A 9,643-nucleotide genomic window follows, 5' to 3' on the forward strand; every position below is an offset into this window, starting at 1 on the left:
ACAGGATACTCACCCTAGATATCAAAGGCGCATATCAAAGGAATGATTTCAGCGAGCCCAGACTCTGGTATCTTCCCATACAGAGAAAAGCTAAATTCCTTAACTTGAGATACCTGGTTTTCTCTAATTAATGGTAATTTTTTGATGTTCCAGCTACCTAGTCTTTGTTGGAAAACCCCTCTATAGCCAGGACCCCTCGCTTACTTCTGGGGAGCAGGTCCTCAGAGGGATCTGAGAGTCTTTCTCCCGGGGTTGACGTTCTCAGAAAATCCACCTAATATAGCACAACTCTCAACTTTTAGGTTGTTTTTTTTTCCCCCTGTGGCTACTCTTCATTGCGGTGTGTGGGTTTCTCATGGCAAAGGCTTCTCTTTTTGTGGGGCACCGGATTAGTTGCTCCAGAGCATGTGAGATCTTTCCAGATCAGGGATTGAACCAGACCCAGATCTTCCCAGACCTTGCACTGCATGGCCGCTTTTTAACCACTGGGCCACCAGGGAAGCCCTTGTGATTCTTATTATAATTGCAAGGCCCCCTTCAGCAATAACCATCATGAAACACCGAGAAAATAAAGGCTTGTTACTTACAAGACCTGGAAATTACACAGTACGGTGGGGCCAGAGAGCAAGGTCCTGGGGAGGAAGAGAGAGAGAAAACAGGAGGATCTGGGTTTCTACTTTTACTGGGGTCAAAGGTGAGGGGCTAAGGTTCTGAGTGTTCATTCTTGTCAACTACAGATTGGCACTTGCCATCCACCTCTACTAGGATTATTAAATCAGTTGCTGCTGCAGCTGCTGACTTTCAACGCCCTCTGAAAGGAGTTCAGGGCAGAGGACAGAAATAAGGCACTCTGAGTTCTGGGAAAACTGGCAGAACAGGTCTTCAGATAGATATTTTCAGGAGCCAATTTATGAGCCTGATTCTTGTACCTCCTCATGGAGACGTCTTGGTGACATGTATTCTCATGACTAGCAGTACTGTATTGTATTGTGCTTAGTCCCTCAGTTGCGTCCGACTCTCTGTGACCACATGAGCTGTAGCCCACCAGGCTCCTCTGTCCACAGGGATTCTCCAGGCAAGAATACCAGAGTGAGTTGCCATCTCCTACTCCAGGGGATCTTCCCAACCCAGGAATCAAACCGGGGTCTCCTGCATTGCAGGCACATTCTTTACCAGCTGAGCTAACATGACTAGCAGCAACCTTCTGTAAAAAATGTGTGCTTGAGTGCCTGTATTCCCCCTTTACCAAAATCACATATATACTGGCCTTCCCTTACCTCTTTGGAGCAGTTTCTCAGAGCTATCTGAGATGCTATCTCCTGGGCTATAGTCCTCATTTTGCCCCAAATAAAACTTAACCCACAACTCTCATATTGTGCTTTTTTTTTTTTAAGTTGGCACTGTTTATTGGTGAATTTAAAACATAAGCAGGGAAATTTAAAGTGTGAGAACAAGTGACCCAAATAGTCAGTGACTGAAATCAACCAAGATCTCTAAAACTGAGGAGACTCAGTGGAGGGGTAGGGGCGTGGGGTGGGGGGTGGCATGGCTCTTTTCTTAGTCCTGTGGCTGCGCAATGTGCTTCTTTGTGATCTCCATCTTTCAAGTGGATGCCTCTGTAATGAAAGCTTAAATCGGGCCCTTGCATTGCAAAGAAGAAAAAAGCAAACTTAGGGCTTAACCTGTACACTCCTTAGTATTCTGCTCATCTCTGTCTTCCATTATTTTTTAAATATTTATTTAATTTTATTTCGCTATGTCAGGTCTTGTTGCAGCATGCAGAATCTTTGTTGCATTATGCAGGATCTTTCATTGCAGTGCACAGACTCTCAGTTGCACAGGCATGGTTGCTCCATGGCATGTGGGGTCTTAGTTCCCCGATGAGAATCAAACTCACATCCCCAGCACTGCAAGGCAGAGTCTTAACCACCAGACATCAAGGAATTCCCTCTGTCCTCTGTTATTATCACCCTGTAGCCTGGGAGCCCTCTGAACATAAAGACAACTCATCTCTGTCTCCTCCATGGTGCCAAACACCCAGTACATACTAGGTTCTTGGTAAAGGCAAGTCCACCAGAAAGAGATTAGGAATGGGGGAGATGCAGGCCTGCCTTCTGGCCACTACCTGGAGCAAGTCACCCTCTAGCTTGTAATCCAGGGATGGGAGAAGAGGCTGGATTATCCCTCATGTAGCCTAATTCACACAGTTCAGTTCAGTCACTCAGTCGTGTCCGACTCTTTGCAACCCCATGGACTGCAGCACCCCAGGCCTCCCTGTCCATCACCAAATCCCGGAGTCCACCCAAACCCATGTCCATTGAGTCGGTGATGCCATCCAACCATCTCATCGTCTGTCGTCCCCTTCTCCTCCTGTCCTCAATCTTTCCCAGCATCAGGATCTTTTCCAGTGAGTCAGCTCTTCGCATGAGGTGGCCAAAGTATTGGAGTTTCAGCTTCAACATCAGTCCTTCCAATGAACACCCAGGACTGATCTTTAGGATGGACTGGTTGCATCTCCTTGCAGTCCAAGGGACTCTCAAGAGTCTTCTCCAACACCACAGTTCAAAAGCATCAATTCTTCAGTGCTCAGTGTTCTTTATAGTCCAACTCTCACATCCATACATGACTGCTGGAAAAACCATAACCTTGACTAGACGGACCTTTGTTGGCAAAGTAATGTCTCTGCTTTTTAATATGCTATCTAGGTTGGTCATAACTTTCCTTCCAAGGAGTAAGCGTCTTTTAATTTCATGGCTGCAATCACCATCTGCAGTGATTTTGGAGCCCAAAAAAATCAAGTCAGTCACTGTTTCCACTGTTTTCCCATCTATTTGCCATGAAGTGATGGGACTGGATGCCATGATCTTAGTTTTCTGAATGTTGAGCTTTAAGCCAACTTTTTCACTCTCTTCTTTCACTTTCATCATGAGGCTCTTTAGTTCGTCTTCACTTTCTGCCATAAGGGTGGTGTCATCCGCATATCTGAGGTTATTGATATTTCTCCTGGCAATCTTGATTCCAGCTTGTTCTTCTTCCAGCCCAGCATTTCTCATGATGTACTCTGCATATAAGTTAAATAAGCAGGGTGGCAATATACAGCCTTGACGTACTCCTTTTCCTATTTGGAACCAGTCTGTTGTTCCATGTCCAGTTCTAACTGTTGCTTCCTGACCTGCATACAGGTTTCTCAAGACACAGGTCAGATGGTCTGGTATTCCCATTTCTTTCAGAATTTTCCACAATTTATTGTGATCCACACAGTCAAAGGCTTTGGTATAGTCAATAAAGCAGAAATAGATGTTTTTCTGGAACTCTCTTGCTTTTTCGATCATCCAGTGGATGTTGGCAATTTGATCTCTGGTTCCTCTGCCCTTTCTAAAACCAGATTGAACATCTGGAAGTTCACGGTTCACATATTGCTGAAGCCTGGCTTGGAGAATTTTTAGCATTACTTTACTAGCGTGTGAGATGAGTGCAATTGTGTGGTAGTTTGAGCATTCTTTGGCATTGCCTTTCTTTGGGATTGGAATGAAAACTGACCTTTTCCAGTGTTGTGGCCACTGCTGAGTTTTCCAAATTTGCTGGCATATTGAGTGCCGCACTTTCACAGCATCATCTTTCAGGATTTGAAATAGCTCAACTGGAATTCCATCACCTCCACTAGCTTTGTTTGTAGTGATGCTTCCTAAGGCCCGTTTGACTTTGTGTTCCAGGATATCTGGCTCTAGGTGAGCGATCACACCATCGTGATTATCTGGGTCATGAAGATCTTTTTTGTACAGTTCTTCTGTGTATTCTTGCCACTTCTTAATATCTTCTGCTTCTGTTAGGTCCCTACCATTTCTGTCCTTTACTGAGCCCATCTTTGCATAAAATGTTCCCTTGGTATCTCTAATTTTCTTAAAGTGATCTCTAGTCTTTCCCATTCTGTTGTTTTCCTCTATTTCTTTGCATTGATCGCTAAGGAAGGCTTTCTTATCTCTCCTTGCTATTCTTTGGAACTCTGCATTCAAATGGGTATATTTTTCCTTTTCTCCTTTGCTTTTTGCTCCCCTTCTTTTCACAGCTATTTGTAAGGCCTCCTCAGACCGCCATTTTGCTTTTTTGCGTTTCTTTTTCTTGGGGATGGTCTTGATTCCTGTCTCCTGTACAATGTCATGAATCTCTGTCCATAGTTCATCAGGCACTCTGTCTATCAGATCTAGTCCCTTAAATCGATTTCTCACTTCTACTGTATAGTCATAAGGGATTTGATTTAGGTCATACCTGAATGGTCTAGTGGTTTTCTCTACTTTCTTCAATTTCAGTCTGAATTTGGCAATAAGGAGTTCATGATCTGAGCCACAGTCAGCTCCCAGTCTTGTTTTTGCTGACTCTGTAGAGCTTCTCCATCTTTGGCTGCAAAGAATATAATCAATCTGATTTTGGTGTTGACCATCTCGTCCTAAGGACAGGCTCATGCCTTCTCTTATTACTTATAAGCTCCTCAGATGAGATGCCTGCAGGCTTGGCCAGAGGGAGGAGGCCAGGCCCTTTGGCCTTGATATGGAGCATTCTGGTTGACACATGAGTCCATCCACTACCACTCCCCCACAAAAAAAAACAAGGCTCCTCTCCCCCAGATGATTCCCCAAGCTTCTGAATCTGCAATTTTAATAAAATCAGTTTTATTGTCACAGCTCTTGGTGGCTTGTTCTGTCTGTGCTAGGCACAATGGAAAACAGTGAACACTAGGCAATAATTTGCAGTGGCACAATGAATCTTCGCATACTCCAGGTCCTAAGAAATCTTGCACAAAAAGAAAATTAAGTCAGCATCATCCATTTGACAATGGGACAATTCTTTACTTCATACCTCTTAATATGCCCCAGTGTTTCTTGAAACGTAGTTGGGAAACCTAGGCCTGAAAGAGAAGAATAAGCCTTTATTACATGCCTGAAAGAGGGCTATGCACTGTGCCTGGTCCTGGACATGCATTTTCTCAGACAGGCCTGCGACTGGTGTTATTTCCCCTGAGGTAAATGAGAATGAGTCTCTGATAAGCAAGGTGACCTTCCCAGGGACTAGAGCACAGCTAGAGAGTCACTTATGGCTGCAGAGTCTCTTGTTGCCACTTGGATTTCCTCTGGATTTACCGCATGCATGCATGCATGCTGTCGCTTCAGTCGTGTCTGACTCTTTGTGACCTCACAGACTGTAGTCTGCCAGGCTCCTCCGTCCATGGGATTCTTCAGGCAAGAATACTGGAGTGGGTTGCCATTCCCTTCTCCAGGGGATCTTCCTGACCCAGGGATCAAACCTAGGTCTCCTGCAGCTCCTGCATTGCAGGCAGATTCTTTACCGCTGAGCCGCTGAGCCACGGGGAAGCTGGGACTTACTACGGCTCCTGCTAGCTCCCATTTACCACAGAGACAATGATTCCTGGAGGGAGAAGGCAGAAAGCCTCTTCCAGCCACTCTGGACTGTCACTGCCAGTTTGGATTTGCAAAGCTGACAATGTGTACTGTTCACTTCCGGATTAAACAGAAATTCACTCAATTGGGACTTAGATTCCACAGCTATAAAATGGAACTATGAATGAAGAGCAGGAACTACATGGTTAGAAAGGTGTAATTAAATGGTCTCTGGGTCCCCTCCTTAGCACATACATGCTGGATTTCTAAGGTCTAAGTACTTTGCTGTAATTTAGAGACACTACTACCAGGGAGTGAGCTGGACTAGGATAACAGCCAGGGAGAGCAGGTCGCCTGAGTCCCAGGATAGAGCATTGAAAGTCGCTTTTATAGGTTTCTCCCTCAGGTGGTACTTGATTATCACAGAAAATATGAAGACAGATCTGAATCACTTTGAGTAAATGAAGTCCTGCATGAATGGAAGAATGAATAACTTTTCCATTCTATGCACTAATGCTACTTAAGACCTGGTCCCTGTACCTCCTAGAAACTTAAGAATCACCATGTCTACCATCTAATGAGCTTCCCTCGTAGCTCAGTCAGTGAAGAATCTGCCCGCAATGCAGGAGACATGGGTTCAATCCCCGGATCAGGAAGATCCCCTGGAGAAGGAAATGACAATCCATTCCAGTATTCTTGTCTGGAGAATCCCATGGACAAAGGAGCCTGGCAGGCTACAGTTCATGGGGTTGCAAGAGTTGGACACGACTTAGCGACTAAACCACCACCAACATCTAATGACCTCAGAAACACAATGAACAAGGAATGCTGTTGGAAACAGCACCAGTGAAATAAAGGTCTCATTTAAGTTTTAAAAGCTGTGCATGTTTTATTTTGCCAAGATTGCAGCTTTTCTCTCTCCAAAATATTCAATGTTTAATTTAAAAGGGCTTCTGTTAATGTCTGGAGATAAAATCTTTAACTGAAGCAAAGACATAAAATGTCTTTGTTCATTTGTTCATTTTGTTCAAAACGAAATTGCTCATTTAACTTAAAATCACCTTCCCCACATTCTGTTACTTGGAGGCTCTTCCTGAGCATCTGAGTTCTCTCAGAGGGCATCTTGCCAGCTCTCGCCAGCAGTTACAGGAAACAAAGCAGTTTCAGAAACAAAACAAATGTAATGTGAGGTTGAATTTCTGCAGTATCCTTTCAATCCACCTTCCATACTCTGATGAGCGATGAAGCTGTTGGGTGTATGCTTTTTGAAGGTTACATAAATGGCACATTTCATACTGTAAGGCTCATTCTGCAGACTTTCATTTCCACCCACTATGATATATCACAAGATCTTTCCATGCTGGTGTATGTAGATGTGGTTCGGCCCTTTCCACTGTCATAAATTACCCGCCTTGTCCATTCTCTTCCTGATAGATCTGTGTGTTGTCTTGCTGTTACAAACAATGCTGCAATGAATATCTTTGCATGAGTTTCCTTGTGTGCATGTTTCAGAGTCTTTCTAAGCTATGCAGAAATTGAAGTGCTAGGTTGTAAAATTTAATTTCAACCTTGCTAAATTCTTCCTTGCTGTTCTGGACTCATGATTCATGGAGTGTATGAGACTTCTCATTTCTCTCCTCACCTGTACTTGCATTTTAATGTTTGCCAACTCTATGAATTTATTGTTTTAATTTGCATAATGATCTCTCTAATTATTGGAGGTATTGAGCATCTTTTCAACTTGGCTATGTGGTTGCTTCTGTCATTATCAGCCCTTTGTATTCCAGCCAGACTCTAAGCTCCTGGAGGGAGGGTTGGATCTCACATCTGAAACCCTCAGAAGGCACAATCCCATCCAAGTATAGATTCTCTTTCTGTGAACCTTTCCTCATTGACCTTTGTGCCCTACCTTGGAGTCCTACCCTCCAAGGTTAACAAATAAGCAGCTTGCCAAATAAGCATGCTAGATTTGTGCTCACACAATACGTTCAGTCTGGAATGCTATATCTCTTCCAGGCCACCTGAACCTACCTACTCACGTCCCAAGGTTCACCTCAAGATCTTCCTCTTCTATGAGGTCATCTATGAGCCCCCAGACCTCTCTCCCACCCCAGGTTCACCTCTGGGCTTCCATTGGCCCCATATAACCTTCTCACTACATGTGTAAAACTTATGAGTGTCTTTGATTGATTCATCTCTCCACCAGACTCTGGACTCCTTGAGGACAGGCGCCATGTCTTATTCATCTCTGAACTTCTAGTTTATTGTTCAGTGCTGGACAGAGGGTAGATGCATAGCATATGTTTGTCAGATGGGTGGATGAGCCTCAAGGCCAGCTCCTTCCACATCAGTTCTCTGCAGACAGTGATGTCCTAAGGATGGAACTGTATTAATTCATACCATTGTGCCTCACGGTGGCTAACAGAGCCAAGTGATTATGGCCCTCAGTATCTATGATTACCTGGTAGATCAGAAAACAACTTTGGAGAGAATTTCCTTTCCACCCCAGCTTCCTTCTGGGGAATTTCCTTGGTCTCTCCAAGCCTCAGTTTCCTCATCTTCATAAAGAGGATGACAAAAACATTGAGGATGGCATAAGGATGAAATAAGGCTGTGTGTGTAAAGCATCTAGCACACAACCATACGCATCTGGCATATTATAATTTTTACATCAGAACAGGGTGGGGTCTACTGTAGCTACAATTCTCTAGATGGCTCATTTTTTTTCAGTTGCCATATGTGATGAGCAGATAGTTCAGTTCAGTTCAATTCAGTTCAGTCGCTCAGTCCTGTCTGATTGCAACCCCATGGACTGCAACATGCCAGGCTTCTCTGTCCATCACCAATTCCTGGAGCTTGCTGAAACTCATGGCCACCAAATTGGTGATGCCATCCAACCATCTCATCCTCTGTCGTCCCCTTCTCCTCCTGCCTTAAATCTTTCCCAGCACCAGGATCTTTTCCAATGAGTCAGTTCTTCACTTCAGGTGGCCAAAGTCATAGCTCAATCAGTAAAGAATCTGCCTACAATGCAGGAGGCACGGGTTCAATTCCTGGGTTGGGAAGATCCCCTGGATAAAGAAAGGGAAACCCTCTCCAGTATTTTTGCCTGGAGAATCCCATGGACGAAGGAGCATAGCAGGCCACGGTTCATGGGTTCCCAAGAGCTGGACATGACTTAGCAACTAAACCACCACCAGACTTAATGGATAAAACAGCGGCAGGCTTTGAGAAGACAGAGCAGATAGTAGCTACTCAATAGCTACTATTGAATCCAGATGTTCAAGCTGGATTTAGAAAAGGCAGAGGAACCAGAGATCAAATTGCCAACATCTGCTGGATCATCAAAACAGCAAGAGAAGTCCAGAAAAACATCTACTTCTGCTTTATTGACTACACCAAAGCCTTTGACTATGTGGATCACAACAAACTGTGGAAAATTCTTCAAGAGATGGGAATCCCAGACCATTTGACCTGTCTCCTAAGAAATCTGTATGCAGGTCAAGATGCAACAGTTAGAACTGGACATGGAACAACAGATTGGTTCCAAATCAGGAAAGGAGTATGTCAAGGCTGTATATTGTCACCTTGCTTATTTAACTTCTATGCAGAGTACATCATGCAAAGTGCCAGGCTGGATGAATCACAAGCTGGAATCAAGATTGCCAGGAAAAATATCAATAACCTCAGATACGCAGATGACATCACCCTTATGGCAGAAAGCAAAAAAGAATTAAAAAGCCTCATGATGAAAGTGAAGAGGAGGGTGAAAAAGTTGGCTTAAAACTCAACATTCAGAAAACTAAGATCATGGCATCTGGTCCCATCACTTCATGGCAAATAGATGGGGAAACAATGGAAATAGTGAGAGACTTTATTTTGGGGGGCTCCAAAATCACTGCAGATGGTGAGTGCAGCCTTAAAATTAAAAGACACTTGCTCCCTGGAAGAAAAGTTATGACCAACCTAGACAGCATATTAAAAAGCAGAGACATTACTTTGCCAACAAAGGTCCACCTAGCCAAAGTTATGGTTTTTCCAGTAGTCACATATGGATGTGAGAGTTGGACTACAAAGAAAGCCAAGCTCCAAAGAACTGATGCTTTTGAACTGTGTTGTTGGAGAAGACTTTTGAGAGTCCCTGCAAGGTGATCCAACCAGTCCATCCTAAAGGAAATCAGTCCTGAACATTCATTGGAAAGACTGTTGTTGAAGCTGAAACTCCAATACTTTGGCCACCTGATGTGAAG

Source organism: Giraffa tippelskirchi, chromosome 4, assembly GCF_054371585.1.
Source record: "Giraffa tippelskirchi isolate mGirTip1 chromosome 4, T2T-mGirTip1v1.2.pri, whole genome shotgun sequence".
NCBI classification, from domain to species: Eukaryota; Metazoa; Chordata; class Mammalia; order Artiodactyla; family Giraffidae; genus Giraffa; species Giraffa tippelskirchi.